This window comes from Myotis daubentonii, chromosome 10 (genome assembly GCF_963259705.1).
Source record: "Myotis daubentonii chromosome 10, mMyoDau2.1, whole genome shotgun sequence".
Taxonomy (NCBI): domain Eukaryota; kingdom Metazoa; phylum Chordata; class Mammalia; order Chiroptera; family Vespertilionidae; genus Myotis; species Myotis daubentonii.
Genome location: NC_081849.1, coordinates 10618150 through 10632196, shown reverse-complemented (window position 1 = coordinate 10632196; position 14047 = coordinate 10618150). Strand labels below are relative to the sequence as shown.

The 14047-nt window shown below is 43.7% G+C and overlaps 1 long non-coding RNA gene across 1 annotated transcript in view; it reads left to right on the top strand.

Annotated features, from left to right (window-relative positions):
* Positions 1 to 14047, top strand: part of LOC132242665 (uncharacterized) — a 483370-nt gene that overhangs the window by 423540 nt on the left and 45783 nt on the right. The window lies entirely within an intron of this gene.

The window sequence follows — 14047 nt, the reverse complement described above, 5'->3', positions numbered from 1 at the left end:
CAATGGATAATTGCAAAACACACGAGTAAATAAAGTTCTTTGGATGCTGTGAAACTTGGGCCATAGAAGATTTATTTAGCAGAAAAGATGAAGTGATGTTAAAAAAAAATATGGATAAATTCCCAAAGAGAGAATATTGTCTGGTCTTGGACCTGAAATTGTGAGAACAAGCCAGCAGAGAATAAATGATTGAGAAGGCTTCCCTTTTGTTTCGCTTTACAAAGATCTGCATTTTGTTATTTTATCAGTGAAAAAATATTCAGATCAATGGGCATGTCGAAAAATAGCCTTAGTTCACCTGTCCAATTGAAATGTTCATATTAAAGAAATCACCAGTGATTTGGCAGGTGGAGACAGAAAAGCTAACCTCTTTTTAAAACATTATACACAGGCGCGCGCGCGCGTACACACACACACACACACACACACACACACACACACACTAGTGGCCCAGTGCACGAAATTCATGCATGTGTGTGTGGGGGGGAGGTCCCTCAGCCCGGCCGCACCCTCTCCAATCTGGGACCCCTCAGGGAATGTCTGAATGCAGGTTTAGGCCTGATCCCACAGGGACTGCTGTCTGGGACTGCTGGCTCCTAACCGCTCACCTGCCTGCCTGCCTGATCACCCCTAACCACTCTACCTGCTGGCCTTCTCGCCCCCAACTGCTCACCCCTGCCGGCCTGCTCGCCCTTGCCGGTCTGCTTGCCCCAACTTCCCCCCCTCCCTGCAGGCCTGATCACACTCCCAACTGCCCTCCCCTCTTGCCTGATCACCCCTGACTGCCTCTGCCTTGTCCCCACCACCATGACTTTGTCCAGAAGGATGTCTGGAAGGTCTCCCAGTCTAATTAGCATATTACCCTTTTATTAGTATAGATATGTATGTATTCCTTTAGCTATATTTAAAACAGCTCAGTTGGCTTAAATGTAGTTTTTAATATATTTTTATTTATTTCAGAGAGGAAGGGAGAGGGAGAGAGAGATAGAAACATCAGAATTATTTATCGTCTACATACCCCCTACTGGAGATCAAACCCACAACCAGGGTATGTGCCTTGACCTGGAATCTAATCGTGACCTCCTGGTTCATAGGTCCACACTCAAACACTGAATGTTTTAGAGGAATAGACAAACACACTGGCAGGGCTTAATTTTTGGGGGGGTTGCTACTTATTGAGTCAGCAGTTGGTAGGACCAGGAAGTAAATAAATGACAAGGTAATGCTTATCAAAGGGAATTAAGAGCCAGGTAAACATATTTTCCTGAGGACAAAGCTCTCAAATTTAAGTATCTTTAGATTTTTGTCCTAAACTAACCAACTTCCTCATTCCTTAGGCCAGGGCTTGGGGCCATTCAATGTGGTCTTTTCCTTCAGATTGTTTTCATTGTTTCTGTGAAACTATGAGAGGAAAAAAATGACTGCACCTAAGCTTAGTGCTTTGTACAGAGAAAGCATTTAATACATATTTTATTAATTAACTATTGTCATAATCTATCTCTCAAGGCCTGAACAAAAGCCAGATACATTAATTAATGAACCCATAAGAAGGTGTACAAGCAAGATCAGGCAAGGTAATTGAGAGCCACCAAGAGACCTACCCCCATTTGGGTCTTGTTCTGCTGTGGCTACCATGAACTGGACACTCTGTAAAGCTTTGTTAAATGCAAGGGTCTTTTCTAGAATATGGCAAACCACTAACTCTACAGCATACAATCAACTAGGTATCATATGGAAAAGTCAATGTATGCCCTCCTGTTAATCTCAAGTTTGGTGAAAGGGTTTATGTAAAACACAGCCTCAGGTTAGATGCACTTTCATCTTTCAACTTCCTCCAGGGGAACTTCCTTTTCTCATGGTCGTGTTCAACAGCATTTAAACTTTGAAATAACATTCTGTGATAACATGTTTTTTCATAAAATACTTCCTCTCAAATATTTTATTCAAATTAGGAAATTTATCAAATTGACTCTTAAATTCACTTAATTTAGTCATTTATTCAAGTTCATTGAGTAATGAGTGTTTTTAAATCACAGATGTCATCATAGCCATAGATGTCTTCATACTTTATAACCCTCTGTCCAACCTCAAACTTTATAAGGAGTGCAATCCAGTTGTTTTTAATGATTATTGTGTCAGTGGCTATGAAGGGTCACCTGACAAAGTATACATTACCATGCAAAGATTTATCAGCAGGGAAGGAAGACATTTGATAATCTCATAAATTTAAATAAATGTTTCTTATTTCACTGGAATCAATATTGACCATGCAGTGTAGAAAGAGTTCCACAAAAATGTCTTAAAATCAGAAAATCTACAAACATGAGAAAAAAATATCTTTAGAAAATCACCAGTCCCATATTTCACATATATAGTTTGTCAAATATGTAAAACTTAGAAGTGATCAAAGAGATCAAATATATTTGCACAAGTGTGTATGATTGCTTAGCACAGTGGTTCTCAACCTTCCTAATGCCACAACCCTTTAATACAGTTCCTCATGTTGTGGTGACCCCCAACCATAAAATTAATTTCGTTGCTACTTCGTAACTGTAATTTTGCTACTGTTATGAATCGTAATGTAAATATCTGATATGCGGATGTATTTTCATTGTTACAAATTGAAGATAATTAAAGCGTAGTGATTAATCACAAAAACAATATGTAATTATACATGTGTTTTCCGATGGTCTTAGGCGACCCCTGTGAAAGGGTCGTTTGACCCCCAAAGGGGTCGCGACCCACAGGTTGAGAACTGCTGGCTTAGCAGATGGTTAAACACTCAATCATTTTAACAGAACCAGAATAGGAAAAGTATCTGGCAAGTCATTTTAAAGATATAATTTTTAAACTATCACTTGGAATGGCTTTTTAAAAACTGAATGATCTATCCTAAAGTTGAAATCAATTGTCAGCTATGTGTGATGACATAAACACAATGTTGCTTATGATGTTTTAAGATGTGGACTGGAATTGCAACTGTACCAATAAAAAGAAGACAAAACTTGAGAAATGGTCCTATAAAAGAATCACTAGCATAAGACCACATCAATTGGTGGGCACTACATTTGACCATACTCTAAGAACTGTCTTTATGATTAATTTGCATCTCTGATACTGAACTGATAGTGCAGTGATCTGCATTGATTATTAAGGTGACTGAAATAACTAAATTAGACATGGCTTACTAGTGCAAATTGGCTAATCCATCAACACAAAAATTTCAGGAAAAATAGTGATTGTCACATATCACCAGGAAAGAAATTACCCTGTACTTACCAAGTCTGCTAGGCCCATAGTGTACTGACACATACTGTATTTTAAATAAACACACTGACCTTAAAGCCACAGACTCGATGTTCTTCACAACAGTAAAAACCTGTATTTAATCCTGAATCCTTTATATATATATATATATATATATATATATATATATATATATATATATATATATATATAAAAAAGGCCTTTTGGTGGTTGAATTGTCTCTTAGAAAAATCACCAGGATGATCTACTCTTTCAATATGACCTGATCATTAGTTACTAGAAGATTGCAAATTTTTGTCATTCTAACAGAAATCAAACTCTAATTGCAATGGACATCTATGATCATTTTTTTTTTTGAGATTATGTGTCTACTCTAAAGCATATTAACTTGGAAAGATCTACTTGTACTTCTATCCATTTCTAATAAAGCATTCTAGTGGCTAATATTATTCTTCAAATCAGATACATTAAAAATGTTAATTTAGAAATATAATAAAATTGGGTCCCAACATGATTATTAGAAAGGAAAGTTCTGAGCCTAAATAAAAATTACAAAGAAAATAAAAAGACTGCTGTAGCCAGTTTGGCTCAGTGGATAGAGCATCGGCCTACAGACTGAAGGGTCCCAGGTTCGATTCCAGTCAAGGGCATGTGCCTTGGTTACGGGCACATCCCCAGTAGGGGCTGTGCAGGAGGCAGCTGATTGATGCTTCTCTCTCGTTGATGTTTCTAACTCTCTATCCCTCTCCCCACCTCTCTGTAAAAAATCAATAAAATATATTTTTTAAAAAAAGAAAATAAAAAGACTGTGACAATGAAGATTTGGGTGTTTCAACACAGTCTGTGATACTTTAAGGTAAATTTGTGTCTGTGAATATGTATATATATATCTCTTCTATGCTGATGTGTAATTTAAAAGGAAGATAAAAGTGCTGAAGAACTATGATAATTTAATAAATTCAAAATTAAAGAGAAAGCCACAAGGGTATTAGAGTTAGTTTCTGGTAAATACAAACATTTGGATTTTAAGGTCATAAGTCCACAAGGAATTAATATGACCTCAGGTGATGGATTCATGAGAATTCTTGTCCAAAACATTCAGCACCATCTATGTGCTTCCCACTTTGTGAAGTATCTCTCAGTCTCCAGTTAATCTATATATACAAGCCTCAAAGTTTACTATAAGAAAACATTTAAGATACATTAAAAAAAACTGACAGTGATAAATTAGACTCAAAAGAGCATTGTTTTGAGAAAGAGTTAAGAATACATGTTTCACTTGCTTTGGAAAGCAAATATAATATTGAAACAAGAATTTTAGGGGAATATAGGCAGGTTTAGGGAATTTTTAGAATTGGGGTCCATGGAAAAAAAAACATAGGACTACAGACAAGGAGAAGGTACATTTCCATACCATAAGGAAGCCAGGTGCAGTTATATTTCCATAAGACAAGGGAACTGGAAGTAGCCAAAAAAGGTCTACTAGTATATCTACACTAATAAAAGACAAAGATACTAATTGACCATACCTTCACTACACCCAAGCCAAGCCCAGCAGCCAATCAGAGCAACTATATGCAAATTAACCCAACCAAGATGGCAGCCGGCAGCCATGGAGCTGGAGCAAGCCAGAGGCTTGGTTGCCCCGGCAATGGAGGAAGCCAAGCTTCCCACCTGCTCTGGCCAGCTGTGGCCTCCGCTCAAGGCAACGAAGTTTCAATTATAGAAGTTAAATAAAACCCAGATACCTGCTTCCAGCCAGCCTCCACTGGGAGCTTGGGTGGCTGGGGGCTGTGGCCAGCCTGCAAACAGCCATCAGCCCCTCACCCAGGATGGCCACACCCTAATGGGGTGAGGGTCCCTGCTGGGGGACTTGGCCAGCCTGCAGACAGCCATCAGCCCCTCACCCAGACTGGCCACCCCAGCAGGACCCTACACCCTGAAGGGGGTGTGGCCAACCTGAAAACAGCCCTCAGCCCATCACCCAGGATGGCCAGGCACCCCAGGGGGGACCCCCATCCTGAAGAGGCTGTGTTCAGCCTGCAAACAGCCATCAGCCCCTCATCCAGGCTGGCCAGACACCCCAGGGGGAACCCCCACCCTGAAGAGGCTGTGTTCAGCCTGCAAACAGCCATCAGCCCCTCACCCAGGCTGGCCAGGCAACCCAGGGGGGACCCCCACCCTGAAGGGGCTGTGGCCAGTCTGCAAACAGCCATCAGCCCCTTACCCAGGCTGGCCACACCCTATGGGGTAAGGGTCCCCTCTGGGGGGCTTGAACCAGCCTGCAAACAGCCCTCAGTCCCTCATCCAGGTTGGCCAGGCACCCCAGTGGAAACCCCCATCCTGAAGGGGGTGTGACCAGCATGAAAACGGCCCTCAGCCCCTCACCCCAGGCACCCCAGCAGAATGCCCACCTTGATCCAGGAAACCCTTCAGGGCAAACCAGCCAGCCCCCACCCATGCACCAGGCCTCTATCCTATATTATGAAAGGGTAAGATGAAAATTGACCCTAACAGCAGACTAACTGGGTATTACTGGTCACTAGGACACACACTGAACACCAGGGGGCAGATGCTCAATGCAGGAGCTGCCCCCTGGTGGTCAGTGCGCTCCCACAGGGGGAGCTCTGCTCAGCCCCAAGCCAGGTTGACGGCTGCTAGTACAGTGGTGGTGGTGGGAGCCTCTCCCGCCTCCTCAGCAGCGCTAAGGATATCTGACTGCAGCTAGGCCTGCTCCCCACTGGCAAGTGGACATCCCCGAGGGCTCCTGGGCTGCCAGAGGGATGTCTGACTGCCAGCTTAGGCCCAATCCCCCAGGGAGCAGGCCTAAGCCAGCAGGTGGTCATCCCCCGAGGGGTCCCAGACTGCGAGAGGGCACAGGCCAGGCTGAGGGACCCTCCCGAGTGCACAAATTTTTGTGCACTGGGCCTCTAGTTTACAAAATAAAGAAGGAAGAAAGCCAGGGAAGAATAGGAGGACAATGAGGGAGGAGGGCCTCAGGAGTCACTATAGTAACCAATTCGAAAGGGAATATTGACCATTCAGAGGGGATATCAGGACACAGGAACTACAGCCTTTATAAATCATGAAGATAGGAAGTCGGTGGGACCCTTTCCTTCTCCCCATGTAGAAGTCTGTACTTGTTCTTCAATGAATCTCCACCTTTGCTATACTACCCTCTGTCGGAGGATTCATTCTTTGACTCCTGCGGACAAAGAATTCAGGTTCCAGTCCAAAAATTTCCTATCAGTATGATTTAAGATTTCTTTGGAGAGCAGCTAGCTGCCAACTATTTGGATTGATTTAATTCAGTATGCTATGGCCTCCTGTCTTCAAAAGGAGCTCTTCAGATTGGCAGTGAGGGAGTCTTTTATTTGAACATCTAAATAACGTGTAAAGATAGACAAAAGATATAAATGTGAATAATTAAAAAGTAAATGAATAATACTGAAAGCAGAATACTTGAAAAGGCATGGTAGATTTTACATTCTCAGAAGATAGCAGCCAAATGTGTTAAGATCCTTTCAATATTTTCAGCTTTTGCTAATATTAACAGTGGGAAGTACTCAATTGAGAGGGAAATGTCAGGAAAATTCTAGCAAAAATAAATTGGTGCAATTAATAGGACAGACTGCTTAATTATTCCAAAATATTTGCTTCACTTCTCCACTTTAGGGTGTAATTCTGGACAGAGATATAAAGAGAGAAGATCATGAGGGGAATGGACAGGAGGAGGAGCAGAAGGGAAGAAATCAACACTACTTAAAAAAATATATATATATATACTAGAGGCCTGGTGCACAAAATTTTGTGCACTCGGGGGGAAGGGGGGGGTCCCTCAGCCTGGCCTGTGCCCTCTCGCAGTCTGGGACCCCTCGGGAGATAACGACCTGCTGGCTTAGGCCTGCTCCCGGGTGGCAGAGGGCAGGCCCAATCCCTAGGTGCAGCCCCTGGTCGGGCTCAGAGCAGGGCTGATTGGGGAGTTGGGGCGCCGCCCCCTGTCATGCACAGAGCAGGGCGGATTGGGAGGTTGCAATGCCACCATCAGTCACGCTCAGGGTAGGGCCGACTGGGGGATTGGGGCACCGCCCCCGGTCACACTCAAGGCAGGGTCGATGGGGAGGTTGCAGCGCCACCCCCTGTTATGCACAGAGCAGGGTCGATCAGGGGGTTGGGGAGCTCCCCCCTGTCATGCACAGAGCAGGGCAGATCAGGGGGTTGGGGTGCCACCCTCTATCACCCACAGAGCAGGGCCAATCAGGGGGTTGGGGCACCGCCACTGTCACACTCAGGGCAGGGCCGATGGGGAGGCTATGTCTCTACCCCATCACACACAGAGCAGGGCCTGTGGTGAGGGGGGCGGGGGGTGTTGGGGCCTTCCCCTGTCAGGAACGGAGCAGGGCCAATAGGGAGGTTGTGGCCCCTCCCCCTGTCACACACAGAGCCACAGGGCGATCAGGGGGTTTGGGAGGTTCCCCAATCCCCTGAATGATCTATCCTAAAGTTGAAATCAATTGTCATCTATGTGTGATGACATAAATACAGTGTTGCTTATGATGTTTTAAGATGTGGACTGGAATTGCAACTGTACCAATAAAAAGAAGGCATTTCAGGGGGTTGGGGCGCCTCCCTCTTCACCCACAGAGCAGGGCCGATCAGGGGGTTGGGGTGCCGCCACTGTCACACTCAGGGCAGGGAAGATGGGGAGGTTATGGCTCTACCCTGTCACACACAGAGCAGGGCCGATCAGGGGGTTGGGGAGCTCCCCCCGTATCAGGCACAGAGCAGGGCTGATCAGGAGGTTGGGGCGCCTTCCCCTGTCACAAACAGAGCAGGGCAGATAGGGAGGTTGTGGCCCCGCCCCCTGTCACACACAGAGTCTCAGGGTGATCAAGGCGTTTGGGCGCTGCCCCCTGTCATGCTGATCCTAGTGCCGGTAGGCCTCATGGCTCCGCTGATCCCGGTGCTGGGAGGCCTCGGGGCTCCGCTGATCCCGGTGCTGGGAGGCATATTACCCTTTTACTATATAGGATAGAGGCCTGGTGCATGGGTGGGGCTGGCTGGTTTGCCCTGAAGGGTGTCCTAGATCAGGGTGGGGGTCCCCACTGGGGTGCCTGGCCAGCCTGAATGAGGGGATGATGGCTGTTTGCAGCTTTGTCTACCCAATAAATATGCCAAGGATGGAAGTAAGGATGCATTTAGAAAATCTAAAGTCACTGAAAAGCCTTGCTTCTGTAAATAATTAGAAAAAGATACATATGGGGAGGCTAACAAGTGAAGTTGTGAAGGTTAGGCCCAAGAAACACCTTTGATACCATAGAAAACCAATCTTCAGGGTGGGGGTCCCCACTGGGGTGCCTGGCCAGTCTGGGTGAGGGGCTGAGGGCTATTTTCAGGCTGGTGGGTGACTGAAGCTCCCAACTGCTCCTTTTTTACTTTTTTTTTTTTTTTTTTTAATTCTGGGCCAGCTTTAGCTCTGGCTCCAGCTCTGAGGCCTCTGCTGCTGAAAGCTGGTATCTGGTTTGTTTGGGTTCTATAATCAAAACAGTGTATAACTCCAGCTCTGAGATTCCGGCGGGCTGAAAGCAGGTTTCTGGGGTTTTGTTTAGCTTCTATATTTGTTACAATGTTTCAAACTGCAGACTCAGAGGCCGACAAGGCAGGCGGGGAACGTTGGTTTCCTCTGTCACTGAAGCAAGCAAGCCTCATGTTAGTTTCAAGCTGCCTGGCTGCCAGCTGCAGTCTTGGCTGGAAGTTAATTTGCATATTGCCCTGATTAGCCAATGGGAAGGGTAGCAGTCGTACGCTAATTACCATGTTTCTCTTTTATTAGATAATATATATATATATATATATATATATATATATATATATATATATATATATATATTAGAATTTAGAAACAATTTATCAGTTGTGATTTAATACTTGAGCTGTGAATGGGGGCAGCAGTATAAAATACACTATTCAAAAGATAATAGCAAAGAAACAAATAGTCTTTTATCACTGTCTGTTAAGACCAATACACTTTGAAATTCTATACTTTCGCCTTGTTGTTGATACCAATAACAATGATGTAAACAAATATATCCTCTAAGAATTCTTATATACTAAATATTTTATTTTTGTACCAGAGTTGACAATGCTCTATTAATTTAGTAATATATATATAATCTTTAAACCAAAATCAACACATAATATGATTTAAGATAATGAAACCAAATTAAGAACTGAAGTGTTCAACCTTCAAAACTTCACGGAGCATGATGACTATCTGAGATAAGTTTGACTTATGAGCTTACTGCCTAGTTGTGTCAGGATACTTGCTTGGGAGATTTGGAACAGTTTCTTCTCTAAATAATTACCTCCCAGAATGTTTCTGAACAACAAGCATTCCTATCAATGAGGAACCTTCACTGTTAGCTCATTTTCAGCTTTAATTACCTTCAAAAGTCAGCAAGACAACATATGAATGTTCACATCTTATTAAACAACTTTCCACATTTAAGACTTTGAATCTCTAGAAGGAGGCTGAGTCCATTGCCATCAAGAATTCTTATTCAGGTGAAGTCATTACCTACATAAAAATTCCCTTTGCCCTTTGTCTACCCAATAAATATGCCAAGGATGGAAGTAAGGATGCATTTAGAAAATCTAAAGTCACTGAAAAGCCTTGCTTCTGTAAATAATTAGAAAAAGATACATATGGGGAGGCTAACAAGTGAAGTTGTGAAGGTTAGGCCCAAGAAACACCTTTGATACCATAGAAAACCAATCTTAAATAGAAAGCTTATTGCTCAGTATGTATTCTAGTTAAAGTCTTCTGTCCTTTTGTTGTAGAAAACATCTCCAACATTTATCAAATATTGGATACTATCCATATAAAACCCCTGAGGTGCATACAGATTACTGAGTGATAAGAATCTGAAATGATAATGGGACAAAGGGGAAAGTTTGATGATAATAGATGGGCAAGGGGCCTAGGTAAACAGAGGAGGGGCAACTAACCCAGGTCTTGGATGAGAGGGAAAGAGGTTGGAGAGACAGCAGGAGGAATTACTGAAAGTAAGTGGAATTACTGAAAGGAGAGTGGAATTAAGCAGGAAGGAAGACAGAGGAAAAACTGCTTCCTGAAAGCATAGGAAAGTCAAGGATTGGAATTTTAACAAGGAAATAAGATCTTCAGGCCATTTTTTTTTTTTTTTAAAGGAACATCCTGGCTTATATAGGGAGGATGAATTTGAAGCAGAGACCAGAATCCTGGTATGTGCAGAAAAGAAAGCATGCATTTCAAAGCCAATAGAATACTGAGCTAAGTAGCTGGGGGATGAGGCTTTAAAGAATGTAGATAAAATGGACCGGAGGTAATGGGTGGATTGATAAGGGCCCTCAGAAAATCTTAATAATAATCCCTGTATACTCTGGAAGGATGATCTTTTCTGCCAAATTCAAGTTCCTGGAATATTCCACTTCACTCATGCAAAGGTACCCTGTTGTGTGGACCACAGCCTACCCCTTACCTCCAAATCTTAGAACTGGAGCTCTCTTCACCCAAGAAGCCAAGATCTTTCCTGAACACACCTCCATCTTGAAAAGGAAAGGTCTTCCTTTCTTCACAGACTGAATCCACATCTCATCCTCTGAGATCAATTCCTCACACTCTCTTCTTCCCTCTCCTGGGCTTTTTTTTTTTTTTAAAGATTTCTTGCCCCAAACAATTCTCCTTTCCAAACTCCCTAGTTGTAAAGTTTTAATTAAGTATCTCTATCTCACAAGTGAAACAGGAATTTTTGGGGGTGAAAAAGACAGATTTAGGGAAATTTAGAAATTAAGGGAAGGGGACCTTGGAGGAAGGGTTGCAGAGCAGCAGAAGGTATATTTCCATAGAAGAGGGGAGCTGAAAAAGGTACATTTGCATAGAATGAGGGAGCTGGGAACAGCAGAAGGTCTATATCTGCAGAATAAAGGGAAGGAAGTCCTTGATCCAGAAGGAGAAGAAGAAATCCCAAAGGGAATAGAACAATAAGGAAGGAGGGGAAAGAACCTTACATGTCCCATGTGAGGTTTGACCGACCTTTGAGCTCAGAAGTTACCATAGTAACCAGTCCAAGGGGAAGAGTGACCAATCAGAGGGGATATCAAGGCACAAAGATCTACAGCCTTTATAAACCATGGAAACAAGGACTTGGTGGAACTCTTTCCCCCTCCCCACGTGGGAGTCTATCCTGTGAGATTCTTTCCCCTTCCCCATGTGAGAACCTGTGCTTGTTCTTCAATAAAATTTCCACCTTTGCTGTACCGCCTTCTGTCTGTGGATTCATTTTCGACTCCATTGGACAAAGAAGCCAGGGAACTATCCTGCCCAGGGGAACACCACATGTTCCAGTCCAAAAAATCCCACTTCACAAGGATGGTTGTTGGTCTGCCTGGATTCCCAACTAAAGTTCTCCTCCCTGGAAATTCCAAGACAGATGATGGACCCATATTTGAGAAATTGCAGCCCCTGCAAGTCACAATGTGACAGGACCTCTCACAGACACCAGAGAGGTGTTATGGGACAGCCTCCTGGGCCAATGGGAGAGGACTGTCCCCAATCTCCATTCTTGTCTTCTCATATGAGAGACCTTGATTGTGTGATAAAGTGAATTTCTTAAAACATTAAAGCAAGCAAATTTATTAAACAATTAAAGCATGCACATTTATTAAAGAAACAAAGCAAGCAAATCTATATATCTGGTTTAGGAAGCATAGAGGGGCTGTCCAGTAATATGAAGAGCAAGTGGGATGAAGGGCTTCTGCCTTATATACCCTCCTGTCTATAAGATTTTTTTTTAATTCCTCTGCTGCTGGGGTCAAGCCCCAGCAGGTCCAGGGGTCCCCAAAGGTGTGGACGGAGTTGGTGCAGAAGGAATGACACAGAGACAGTGTTCAGTTGATCAGCAGCCTAGCCAGGATCTCTAGCCAAGTTCTGGTCAGGATCTCCAGCAAAGTTCTGGTTAGGATCTCCAGCCAGGTTCTGTGTCACATCTCTTGCTAGGTTCTCCAGCCAGGTTCTCCAGCCAGGTTCTGTAGCCATGATCCCTCGCTAGGTTCTCCAGCCAGGTTCTGTCCAGGTTCTCCAGCCAGGTTCAGTCACCAGGTTCTAGTCAGGTTCTCTTGCCATGTTCTATCCAGGTTCTGTAGCCAGGTTCTGTCTCTAGGTTCTTCAGCCAGGTTCTCTCGCTAGGTTCTGTCTCTAGGTTCTGTGTCCTGTTGTCTTGTTACATCTGTATTTATACCAGTTGATTCCAATCCTATCGATCTCTATTCCAAAGGTTAGGGCGTTTCTTATCTCCATTCCAGGGAGTAAAGATTATGTACCTTAAGTGTGATTGTTCGTAGTTAAAGTGATTAACTACCTGCCTGGCACTTAGTTAAAGGGTTCTTTTTTTTCCCTCCCTAACTTCAGGGGAAAATCCCTATCTGGGGAAACAATCTTTCTCGGAGAGGTGACCTTGGCTAAAACACATAGTGCCAGGAAGGTGAGCAAACATATTAAGAACAGTATGCCATATACGCCAGGTCCCTTGAAACATATGCTGTGCAGATCTTCCTTCCCTGCAGGGACTGTGTCAAGCAGAAAGGATGGACCGGCTCCCAGCACTCTGCTAGATATCCTTGTATAGATTAACTCTAAATATCCCTCCCCCCCCCCCGCCCCCTTTTCTTTGTTAGGGCTTTTCCACAATTTATAAGAAGCACCTGGCAACTTTATTTTGAAAAACCCAAAACTGCTTCATTCACTGTTTAAACAGTGGATGATTAAAGGGCGAGAGCTACGCCCTCCATCTAACCCTAGCAACCATGTGCTCGGCAGGGCTTCTTCCGGAAAGCCCAGGCCTCTTCTAGCTACGCCCAGGATTTCTTTGAACTAGCCAGTGACGGTCAAGGGAGGTGCACGCCATGGATATGACCACATCCTGTGTGGCGGGACCCGACTTGCGCCTGGCCAATCGGCAGGGCCCACGGTCATCTCTCCTCCCCTTACTCCACCCCCCTATAAAACTCCTTCCCATGGGGCTAGCCCTCTCTCTGCCACCTGCTGCTGTGTCAGTAAGGAGGGTAGGGGAGCCAGATCCGGGTTTGAATAAAAGACTCTTTGCTTTTGCATTGGACACAGCTGGCTCCCTGGTGGTCTTTTGGGGATCCCGAAATCTGGGCACAACAGATGAGATAGACTGCCCTTCCCTTCCCCCTCCTCTCCTGCATTCTTTTGTAAGAAGATGTTTTAACCCTTTGCTCTCAAGATAAGGTCCTGCTATAAGCATCCTGCAAATCTTTTTTTGTTTTAATTTTCCTGCCTCAGTTTCCCTATTGTACTTGTCCCAGAATTTCCCTAGCTCTTCATTGTTCTAGAACAAGACTCACTGATATCACAATACTCCTCAACTTGATCCTTGGTCCAGAATTTCTTTGAAAGTCCCCAGAGGAATCAAAACAAACTTGTAACATCTGAGACTTAGTAACAAGTTACAAAGTGCCTGGTACCGAATTGGATGCTTTTAATATATCATTTTATTTAGCCCTCAAAGTAGTTCTGTGAGGTATGTACTATGTGAAGCTTAGGAAGGTAAGTAACTTGCCCAAGTTCAGGCAAGATTTCTTTCTTTATAGTGCTTCTCCATCTCCTGTAATTATTACCTTCTTTATTGAGAAAACATCTCATCTTTCATATTCATTTCATTCAATCCTGTACAGATTTGGGATGTATTTACATAGTCATTAGTCAAGTCAAATATAA